Consider the following 12265-nt stretch of genomic DNA (forward strand, 5'->3'; position numbering starts at 1 on the left):
ACAGGCCATGGATCTGGAGAAGAAAATCAAGGTGTGTGCTGCAAGAGGGTTAGAAGAAGCAAAAAGGAGAAAAGATAGGTCTGGAGCTGGTGCTCTGAAGGCCTGTGTAGAACTCACTGCATGCCTCACTGATTTGGTACAAAGCTCATACTGTCTCCTAATGAGTTCATTTCTCATGTCTCTGTCTTATTCCTCAAACTCCAAGTAAATTGTAAACTTCTCAAAGGCAAGGTCTTAAATATCTCATAGCAGCTAGCCCTGCTGTGAAGGCAAGACAAGGTCACAGAAAGATAAAGGAATAAAGAAGCCAGTAATTGAAGGGAGGAAAAAGAGAGAAGGGGCAGGCGTCCAAATCAGAGTGCTACACAAAGTATACCAAGGCATTCTTTTATCAAGGAGAGTTAGCCAAGGCCCTTTTAAGATCTGGTGTCCACCTCGCAGACAGCCTTCCAGGGCCCAGGCTGTAGCTCTCCTCTAACAGCCTGCTTAGAAATGAGCTGAAAGGGCACTTAATGGAGTTCCATGAAGTTCCCAGGTCTGGACGACCTGCCGTGTTTTGTTTAGGGCACAAAACTGGACCCCATCTTTGTGGAAAAGCAGTAAGACTCCTGGGAAGACTGCTACACCTCACCAAGAAAAGAACCAGAAAGTACTGCTTTGTTATAAAATAAAAGGCTCTTACTTATTCATATGCATTTGTTCATTTTCTTTCTCCTTGTGTATTTGTTATATTGTTCCCTAAACTAATGACCTAATTACAGAGACTGAAAGCATTTAAAGGATTAAAGTGAGAGCCCTCACATGTCATGTGGAGGTAGAGGTGCTTATTAACGGCTCTCCACTGAAAAATGCTCCAACCCCTCCCACCCAGCCGCTGAATCATTCATTAATCTGCTTCCTCTACCCAAGCGTTTCACCAGCATTAATCCCTCTAAGGTACCTGTAAATACCATTGGTCATTTATACTAAGTCCTTTAATTAATCACATTAGTGGTCAGTGTTGACTCTCTTCTTTCCCTCAAGCCATTCATGCAATCACCTGGGGAAAGAACCAACTAGAACACATTTCTAAGAATGGCTGCAAGGCACCTTGGAACCAATTATTCCTTCAAAATGGGATTCACTAACATTTCAGACTAGAGAAGTCAAAATGGGGCTATTTCTATTTTGACGCATGGATGTGGCTGACATTTGGATTCTGCTCTAGATAGAGAAGGACAACAAGAAGCATACACAAGAAAGAAGCAGCTGCTCAAAAGCATCGCTTCGGCAAATCAGAGACCCATGGAAATCAGCACGCTTCTTCTGTACCAGGCCCCTCGGCAGATGCATTAGCTGAGGTAAACCAGGTTATACTGCAGGAACAAACATCTCCAAAAATTGCATGAAGGTTGCTATCTCATTCATGCCCATTTTGGGTTAGGTCTAAGTGGCATCCTTGCATTTGCTCAGAAGTGCAGCCTGCTTCAATCGTGTAACCGCATCGTCTCAACATGAAGCCTCCTGCTTGACAGGGAAAGAGAACTGCGGGCCAGAGAACTGCAAGTAGGCTTGTCACTGTCTCAGCCTGGGGTGACAAATGTCACTTCCAAGACTAATCACACTGTCGCAGCCAAGTGCAAGGAGACTAAGGCCTACAGTCGTTATGTGTTTGGAAGGGAAGGAGAAGCAGGTAATGGTGATACTACTCATGTCCATCAAAGAAGAGTAAGTCCACCAGTCTTTACCTCAACTACTTACTGGTTAAAGGTAACAATACCTTACTCTGATAGGGTCATGTAGTGATACGCCTTATGTCATTTGTTTTAATTCTACCTTGTTTTATATTTATCACAATCTACTATGTTTTCTTCTGTCATATAACTCAGAGACCAAACCCTGAATGAACAGGAATTTAGCCGGGAAGTGCTTCAATTCTACCACACACATCTTTCTATTATGTCAGTTCTCACAAGGCTTCTGGGTGCTGTAATTCAGAGATTACAAGGACTTTCTAAAGTGATGTACGTGTAATTTTTCCTAAAAAGGTGTCTGTACTTTTCAGCAGATTCTCCAAGTTTTCCCTCCACGGGTCTATTGACTCGCTGAGGGTTGAGACTGTCACAGTAGCCTTTTGATCTTCCAGAGCATTCACGGAGTGTGTGGCACGGCCAAGTGGACAAAAGAGATGATTGAGGAAGGAATTTAGGAAGAGAAGTTGGGAAGGAGCAGGGGTCCTCCTAGAGAAAACTGGAAGATGGGTTCAGCAATTGGAGGGATGGGATCTGGCCAACAGGTCCAGCAGGAAGGCAGTAAGGACAAGGACGTGGAGAGTGGTAGGGAGGGAGCCCGGAAGCAGTATCCAGGTACAAAAGGAGTGTGGGAATATCTAGAAGACAAGCATTTGTGTATTTTGCATTTTACAAAGGGCTAGGAAAACCACCTTGTCTGCCCTAGATAAGGATGCCCTACCACCAGAGCTGGTACTCCACTGAGCTCCTGGTGAAAAGGCGGCTGACTGTGCATACAGGCACATTAGCTGAACTTTCTGGAACAAGGGATTAGCATATACACCAAAGTTTTTAAAATGAGTCCCATGATTCATTTAGTGGGTTGACTTACATATTAATTTTAAGGAAATCATCCCCTACAGTATCATCGTGTTTTAAGGGTAGTTTTGCTCTTTACTGGGAAGATGAAAGGGTGAAACGCTGACGTAGAAAGAATTAACAATGTACATAGACAATTAAATAACACATTTAAGGAAGAAATTATGTTAAAACAAAGTGCTGGGGCTTCCCTGGTGGTGCAGTGGTTAAGAATCCGCCTGCCAATGCAGGGGACGTCGGTTCGAGCCCTGGTCTGGGAAGATCCCACATGCCAGGGCGCAACTAAGCCCCTGCGCCACAACTACTGAGCCTGCGCTCTAGAGCCCGTGAACCACAACTACTGAAGCCCGCGCGCCTAGAGCCCGTGCTCCGCAGCAAGAGAAGCCACCGCGGTGAGAAGCCCGCGCACCGCAACGAAGAGTAGCCACAACAAGAGAAAAGCCCGCGAGCAGCAACGAAGACCCAATGCAGCCAAAAATAAATAAATAAAATAAATAAATTTTAAAAAAAAATGCTACCTCATAAAAGATGGAAATCCACGACTAAGTACTAATACAAATTTCAATGATTTGGGGAGGCTGAAATTGTTTTATTTTTTTGATTATAAAAACAAGGAGTCGGGTTTCTTCTGAAATCCCAGGAGGTTCTCTATAAAGTGACAATGTTCAAACATGTTTTAAAGGAGACACAGCATACATGGGCAGGTAAGCACACCTTTTCTCACCTGTGGTAATATTGCCCTGGCAGCTCAGTCTATGCCGCTGGCCCTTCCCTTTACATGTCCAGGGGAGGGTAAAATTACTCTGCTTGAAATGCAAAAACTGGATTTGAAACGTCCTCCTCACTCTGCTTTGTCAATTACCATCACACCTGTCCTTCAGAAGCCAGTTTACAAACCCACAGCCCCACAGACTTGCTAACTTGAATCCACTGACTGTACTTTTTTAAAACGATAACTGTCATTTCCAAGGATGGGCTACATGCCTACAAAATACATTTTCAGGCCTACAGATGAGAAACATATTAAGGTACGGATCTGTTTACATGTCTGTTACCCATGGCAGACATCTAATCCCTCAAAAGGGCTAAATCCCTTGTCTAGAGAAAGCGCGAGCAGCACCGAAGACCCAATGCAGCCAAAAATAAATAAATAAAATAAATAAATTTTAAAAAAAAATGCTACCTCATAAAAGATGGAAATCCACGACTAAGTACTAATACAAATTTCAATGATTTGGGGAGGCTGAAATTGTTTTATTTTTTTGATTATAAAAACAAGGAGTCGGGTTTCTTCTGAAATCCCAGGAGGTTCTCTATAAAGTGACAATGTTCAAACATGTTTTAAAGGAGACACAGCATACATGGGCAGGTAAGCACACCTTTTCTCACCTGTGGTAATATTGCCCTGGCAGCTCAGTCTATGCCGCTGGCCCTTCCCTTTACATGTCCAGGGGAGGGTAAAATTACTCTGCTTGAAATGCAAAAACTGGATTTGAAACGTCCTCCTCACTCTGCTTTGTCAATTACCATCACACCTGTCCTTCAGAAGCCAGTTTACAAACCCACAGCCCCACAGACTTGCTAACTTGAATCCACTGACTGTACTTTTTTAAAACGATAACTGTCATTTCCAAGGATGGGCTACATGCCTACAAAATACATTTTCAGGCCTACAGATGAGAAACATATTAAGGTACGGATCTGTTTACATGTCTGTTACCCATGGCAGACATCTAATCCCTCAAAAGGGCTAAATCCCTTGTCATTTCATCTTTGGCTTTATACCCAGTGGTGTTGGCCATACAGCAAAGACCTTAATAACGTCTGTGAGAGAGAGAGGGAGAATATGAATGAGGCTCAGATAGAAACAAATTAAGGATCAGAGATAGAGTTGGAACTCAACGACTGATCACAAAACTGCATATGAAGCCATTTTTTCACCTTGAACTCCTTCAGCCCATGAGGCCTGATTGTGAAATGAGGAGTGTTTCATTTATGGCTTGTTACAGTCAGCTGGGGACAACAGTGCCAGTAAAAACATCTACTAAATGCTTACATTTTGCCAGGTGCTTTATGTGCTTTGCATGCACTATCTGATATTTTCACACTTGGAAACTGTGCATAAACATGGACACAGAAAGATGCATAAAACAGCACATGTTTAATGAATAATCAGGATGTGATCTGCCACATAAATGCCATTCAAAAGAACATTATCAAACCAGAACCAGAGGGGAGTGTGGCCTTCCCTCCCTCCAACCCAGTAGAAACCACTGTGCTCTCATTAGGATAATAATGGTCTTGCTTTTCTTTCGTTTTTACCTCCTCGGCTTATGCATTTACCTGATTATGAAAGTTCCCCAACTGGCAGGTGTTCAATGACCATCCCTCCTAGGGAGGGGACATTGGAGTACAGAGTTCAGTGCCATGGCCCTGCCCACACAGGTAAAAGGCAGAGCTGCCTTCCAGGGGCAGGCAGTGGGCCCAGGAGCTTTAGTGAGTGCCCTTCTAGTGCTACAGCAGTCTTGGACTTGACTCTAATTTTTGCCCAGAGCTCTCTGATTCACAGCTGCTAAAGAGCTCATGTTCAAGACTTTGGAGCTGGTGTCACCTCTCTGAGAGCACAGCGGGACTCATGATTACATCTGACAACAGGTCTGTGCTCCAGTCAAGCCCATTTGTCTCAGCTGGGCGGGGCTGGGGGTGTGGGTGGTGGTAGGGAACAGGAAAAAGTCAGCACCAGGCCACCCCGTGCCCCCTCCCCTGGTAGCAGAGTGAAGTACTAGCTCCAAGCACAATTATACTGGAGGGTCCCTGACTCTGTCGTATACGTAAATAAACCCTTCATTTAAAAACCTTGCTGAATTGAGAGGTTGGAAAGAACCCAGAAATCATCCTGTCTAATGCCTTAAAATTTGAAAGAGCAAGGAACTCAGGCCCAGAGAGGAAGTGACCTGTTCAAGGTCGCACACAGTGATAAGGAACAGGGGCTGGTAATAAGGGCGGGTAAGTAACACTCCATTAATTGTGTTAAGCTCCCAGCAGAGGTGAGGTGCGAATACTATTTACTTTCCATTCCGGGGCTGGCCAACTGGGTGGGTTCATACTTCATTTTGATGAGGTTCTGGGAAGCAAGCCAGCAAACTCTGGGATTTAGATAAAACTAACAGAAATAGTTTCACTGTTTTCCCTAAGCCCAACGTTGAAGCTAGAGTCCCGTGATCTAGTCAAGGGTAGTTGGTCCCTGTCCCCAAAGCCACATGAATGACAGGAGACCATGAACATGTGTAGTCAGTAATAAGAATCTGTGGATCACACTCTACAGTTTATAAAATGCTCTCACACAAGTTATCCCATGTGATCCTCATAAGAATCACATGGGAAGGGAAGGGACAAAGCGGGGAAGGGGCAAAGGTGGTCATACTATTCCTATTTTAAAGAAAGAAACTGAGCATTTATCCAAGATCATAAACCTAGTGGAGCCAAGGTGACCAACTCCTATTCCATCACCACACTTGGTGACAGGAGAGAAGAAGAGAGCCTGGGAGATAGAGACAGTGCTTCATCCTTCATGCCATGGTCATGTGACACTGAAAAATATTACAAACAGTATTATTTTTATTAACTCTATGTCTCAAGCATCTCTCAATCATCTTTATATGCCCCGACGTCGTAGGATCTCAGACAATTTGATTTAAACATAATGCTACCTATAAAGAATTTTTAGAATTACCAAAATCAGTAAGATATGCTGTTGTTCTAAAATAATGTATCCTGTCCTTATTTTCCAATATGGTATCTCTATATATTTGAGTCAGCATGTTTGAGCTACAAGTAACTTTACAAATCACCTGACCCATTTCTCTCATTTTGTGGGTAAAGAAACAGACCAAGACCAAGCAAGTAACCTTCCCCAGTTGACATAACACATCTATGGGAGAGCCAGCCAGGACAAACACCCAAATCTCCTGAACCCACCAATCCATCCAAATCCCGTCTTCTTCTGGAGGACCACCCCCATCCTTATGTATTTCTAAGCCATTCATCCAGAGCATTTTGTCAGGACCTATCAGTACTTATGAATGTGTCTCGTTCATTGTAGCATTATCTCCCTGAGCCACCAACTCCTTCCGTAACCTTCTGCCTGATACCTCCCTCTCTGAGCCTGAGGTCCTCCCCTACAAATTTCAAATAATCCCTGTGCCTCCTACCTCATACTGTTGTGAACAATAAACTGACATGCAAGTGAAAGAGGCTAATTATCAGTATTTATTACTGGAGTTGCATTGCATTCTATGCAATCTAAGCAAACCACTGTACCTCTCTGTGCCTCAGTTCTTCTGTCTGAAAAGGGTAGCCACTACCATCCAGGATCGAGTCCAGAGTGATGCTGGAGAGACGTGATTAACGTACCCTTATCTCTTCCAAATAAAATGCATTCTAGTTATCAATGTCCTCATCAATTAATCATCACTCCGTTGATCTACATTAATCATGCTTTTGTTTATTCAACTAGCATTAACTTAGCACTTACTATGTGCCCAGCTCAATGAGGAGAAGAAGGGCACAGAAGAAGAAGCAGACCCTCGCACTGCCTTCAACAAGACAAAATGACACAACCACAAATAAGACAGAATGATTCTAAAAGACTGCATACAAGCATTTCAGGGAGGGTAAGAAAGCAATGTCTCATTCTTAGATTAGTCCATTAGGAGGAAGGATTTTTCATTGCTTTGGAGCAAAACAAAATAAATGAGACCAGAATAACTGTAAGTAGAATCTTATTCCGTGACCCTTCCAAAATCAGCACAAGAGAAGTCTGGTCTAGCAGACAGTTTCCTTTCTGGAAGCCTCCCCTGCGTGACCAGCCACAATTAACGGCTCCTTCTCTGAATCCCGTCGTTCAGTCCGTACTTCCTCTGGGCCTTTCACTCCTCATTATCTTATAGTTGTTTGTAAATCTAGCTTTGCTCACTTACCAGTCCAGAAAGACATTAACTGTGTTTATTCATTTTTCCCTCCCTCATTTTCCTTCCAACCACACCTATACTTTAAGAGCCATTACATAGGATGGCACTTAGAGATAATTATTGATTTAAATTGGATTGAATGGAGTTGACTACCTGACAAAGGGCAGGTTTGACAATTTTCACAGCCTGGTTCTACTCTCACCATGCCCTTATAATTCTTCTGTTAGTGATCCATTTAAGCCAGGTCACATAACTGAGCGAAGTCAGGGCAGAAGTTTTACCCCACCCATAGAGCAGCTAGGAAACTGCCAAGAGGCCCCAAACACCGTACTTTAAAAATAATCATCACCACTACAAACAGACACATACATGCACACCGCCATGACAAACAAACACATACAGATCCTGGTCAAGATGGTAAAGGAAGTACAGCTTAGCTTTAGCACCAGCCCTTCCATGCCCTGTGGTGTCCATGTCTGCAGCCAATCAGCCACTCGGGGCTACTTCTAAGTCCCTACAGAGTCTCTGAATTCTGGCTCCAGACCCCTCCCTCTCCCATTCGTCACCAAACCTCTACCTAATGCCTGCATCCAAAGGATGCCAGTTTATGGGTCCATGCCAGCCTGATTTCCTGAAGAGCTACCTAATATCTCACCACCCACCCCCATCCTACACATTCCGATTCAGCAGGTCTGGAATGGAGCCCAGGAACGTGGGTTTTACAGATGTTCTCTGATTGATTTTCATGTGTACTCCTGGTTGACCCTTATAATGGAGTTAGACCCCACCTAATTCACATGCTAAACAAGTACCATAACACGTGCTAATTCAAAGCCACCCACAGATTTCATGGCTAAGAAAGGACTCAAATCTGATTCCCACTCCAGATTCAGGTCCCTCTTATTTGTACAACAGAGTTGACAAAAGGAAGGAAAACTAACTCTTCTTGCTAGTCATTCTCCCTGCATTCCAGAAAGAAACTTCAGCAGGAAAAAAAAAAAAAAAAAAGAATATTTCAAAGCCTATATTATAAGCATACGCTTTCCATAATCGGAAGAGGGAATTCAGTTTGAACATGCAACTTGTATTTAACAATAAGAAAACATAAACAAAACAGAAAGTGCTATGGTTTCAAATTTTCTGTTGAAACCACTCCTGAGAATTACTTGAGAAATTCCACTAGTATTTCAACCTGGGAGAAGACAACTTGAGGATTTTATAAATAGCTACTGTCATCCAGATGGAATCTCTCCTTTGCTTTTCAGTCATGTGTTATTATTTGTAATATTTCTAAAATCACTTTTAAGATAATAAACTTGAAAAATCACTCTCATGGAGACACGGGGTTCTGATGACAAAATAAATAGCAGGGCCGGAGGAGATTGTTAGTGTTTCATTTTAGTTAAAACATCTCATTTAGATGAAGGTCCTCAAGGGCAGGAGGCAATATATACACATTTCAAATTGGTGGCATTTCACCAAAATAGAGATATTAAGGGAAAATGCAATAAAAGATTGTGTTATACACAAGTGGGAAAAGTGGGGCCAAATCTCATCAGTAGCCTAGCGACACTTAACAACACTTTGGCCAAGGTCAGCACTCCTGTGTCCCTCAAAAAAAAAAAAATAATAATAATACAAGTGCATGCTTACATCTACCAAAGGACTTTAATAGTCAGAAGAAGATAAGTTTCATCACTTCAGTCTCTCTTCATAAATGCAAAGGATAATTCAGTGGAACATTCTAACCAATTAACACTGTTCGTTTGCTGACCAAAGGAAACAGATTCAGCTACATAAGATAAGGCATTAATTGCAAGGAGGTAAGAGTTTAAAAAAAAAATAAGTGGGGCAAACAAAAGTGTAAACACTTGGTTATCACCTTATCTCTAATCTGAGAAAGTCTTTTTTCATTGTCATCAAATGTTCAATTCCATTCAAAAGATACTTACCAAAAAAAAAAAACAAGAAAAGCACAGAATGAGATTTAAAAGGGATCCCTGATTTTGTTCCTACACCACAAGAGGACACCAGACATCAGTGGTCATGTTAGTCAGGACAGACCATGATCTGCTGCATTAACAAAATTAATCCCCAGATCTCCGTAGTTTAGCACAAGAAAGCTTTTGTGTTGTTTTTGGTCACCTATATAAAATGTAACTTAAAGTCAATCCTCTCTCCTATGCAGCTCTCATCCCTGGTTGTTTCCATTTTCATGTCACCACTTTAGAGTTCCTCATTCAAAACGCTCAGACAGAAGAGTCAAAACCCGGAGAGGCACTCTTAGCTGCCTTGGGCTACAGGGGACACAGCACATCTGCTCACATTCCCATCAGTGAGGACGTGGGCACATGGGGTGGAATTCTAAGTACAAGGAAGCTGGAGATAAAGAATGTCCCTGCATATCCAGGAAGAGAGACGGCAATGAGAACGCAGCATTGTATCTGCCACAGAAAACCAATGAAATGTATGGGAAAAGCAGGTGGAACAGACAGCAGCGTCCTTCTGAGCAGCTAGGGAAAGTTCTCCCAGAGAGGCACGATTAGAGTCACCTTTAAGGATAGATTAAGAGGGGAATACAGAGCAGATGCCAGCTGGAAGGAACACTGCAATCAAAGCTCCAAAGGCAGGAAGGAGTGGTGTGTGTTTAGAGAACAGTAAGAAAACAAGCCCTGCTGAACAACTGTGAGTGAATAATGGAAGACACGTATTTGGAAGCAGCTGGGGGAGGATCATATTTTGGAGAGTTAAGAGCTACAGGAAAAGGAGTAGAAATATTTTTCATTGAGCAGCATTGTGGTCTGTGAAGCCAGACTGCCCAGGTAACCCCAGGTACAACCCAGATGTCCAATCCAGAAAGCTGAAGTCATACAACTCATCCCATTATCCCAATTATCCCACTGGTCACTAATCCCCATTGAGTCTACTTCCTATGGATATCTCAAAGCCACACATTCCTCTATGTCCCCACTAACTCTGCCTTATTCCAGGCCCTCAGGATTGCTTACCTGGTGCCATGGACTGAATGTCTGTGCCGCCCCAAAATTCATATGTGGAAACCCTAATCCCCAATGGGATGGCATTTGGAGATGGAGCCTTGGGGTGGTGAAGCTTTCAAGGTAGCGTTAGTGCCCTTAAGAAGAAGAGATAGGAGAGCTCTTTCTTCCTCTCTCACTCTTTTTCACTCTCTCTCTCCCCAACATGTGACCACGCAGCAAGAAGACAGATGTCTGCAAGCCAGGAAGAGATTCTCACCAGTACCTGACCTTGCTGAGAATCCCTGATCTTGGACTTTCAGCCTCCAGAACCAGGAGATATACATGTCTGTTGTCAAAGCCAGCCTATGGTAGTTGTTCTAGAAGCCCGAGCTATCTCTCGCCACATCCCCATCCAACTCCTCCCCACCTCTGGCTTCTTTCTCCTTCAGTATAAATCTGACACGATGGGCCGGAATGACCTTCTGAAAAAACATTTCTAAAATGGTGAAACATGAGGGACCCTTTCTGACCTGGCCACGTCTACTTCACATTTTACCAGTGCCAAACCATTTTGAGGCTTTCTGGAAATATCACATTTTTCATGACTCTTGAGCATTTACATATGCTGCTCCTTTTCACAGAAAGGTCTCCACTCTTTCCTGCTTGGAAAAAAATCATATGCATTCTGCAAAGCCTTTCTGTAAGACAACCTCCTCCTGATCCCTCCCTTAGTTAATAATTCCCTCCTCCGTGCGTTTACATGCTTTTCAAACATTTTATTGCTTCCATTTGTTTGCATTGGATTATATCCAGCCAACTCTCCACATACAGCAAGAGCTCCACTGAGAACCGGGAATGTGTCCTTTTCACCTTTGAATCCTCAGGCCCAAGCCCTATGCCTGGTTGAGAGTACATGCTCAATACATGCTTTTTCAATCAAATGTGAAGTTAACATTATGGACAGTATCTAAGGTATTTTCTGGGTCTAATATTCAGGTGTAACAATATGAGCTCCAGTATAATAATCATCATCATCACAGAATAATACAGAATATTATAAAGGAGGAATACGGAGAAGGAAAATGCTATGAACCCAGTAGGGCAGAATCCTTTAATCACACCTAGTAGTTACTAAGACCTTTTTCTGGGCCAGACAGAATTCTGGGCTAGGTGCTTTTAATGTATTATCTCAGTTAATACTCACCAAAACCCCTTAAAGGAAAAATACTATTATTATTATTCACATTTTAAAGATGATAAATTGAGGCACATAGGAATTAAGCATCTCACCCAAGGCCATACAGCTAATAATAATGGAGCCAGCATCAGAATCTAGCCACTCTAAAAGAGAACCGATCCATAAAACCTGCCCTATGATAAGAGGACAAGCTCAGATATTAGGATCAAAGGCAAAGACACAGAGAGCAATTGAGGGCAACATTAAAGCAAGAGGGATGATGGAATGGGAGCCGGAGAACACACACACTTGAAGCTTCCTCTGCCCTTGGTAGTTCAGAAATAGGCTGAGTACGTGTTAATAGCAGTGGTATGTTAAGTACATGGTTTTTTTTGTTTTTTTGTTTTGTTTTGTTTTGTTTTGTTTCGCAGGCCTCTCACAGTTGTGGCCTCTCCCCTGGAGGAGCACAGGCTCCGGACGCGCAGGCTCAGCGGCCATGGCTCACGGGCCCAGCCGCTCCGCGGCATGTGGGATCCTCCCGGACAGGGGCAC

Source organism: Physeter macrocephalus, chromosome 12 (assembly GCF_002837175.3).
Source record: "Physeter macrocephalus isolate SW-GA chromosome 12, ASM283717v5, whole genome shotgun sequence".
Lineage (NCBI taxonomy): Eukaryota > Metazoa > Chordata > Mammalia > Artiodactyla > Physeteridae > Physeter > Physeter macrocephalus.